The following is a 286-nucleotide window of genomic DNA, read 5'->3' on the forward strand; positions in this document are numbered from 1 at the left end:
CCATCGGATATATAATTTTGCCATTCCGCATATAAATTAGTCGCAGCAACGGAATATATTGGTGGTACCAATGAAAATGACACTGGACACTACATCGCACATTGCCGTCGAATAACGGGAAATTGGGAGGTATACGACGACATAAATCAAAATAAAACGTCATTAAGAGCAACAGCCAGAATGCTTTTGCAGAAGAAGAAAATATCTCTCTTAATGTACATAAAAGAATAAAAGTATATTATTTTTTTTCGTGCGGACATATATTTTATTTTTGTTTATTTTATTA

This window comes from Odontomachus brunneus, unplaced genomic scaffold (assembly GCF_010583005.1).
Source record: "Odontomachus brunneus isolate Ranch 3 - 2012 unplaced genomic scaffold, Obru_v1 Obru_scaffold_161, whole genome shotgun sequence".
Classification (NCBI taxonomy): Eukaryota; Metazoa; Arthropoda; class Insecta; order Hymenoptera; family Formicidae; genus Odontomachus; species Odontomachus brunneus.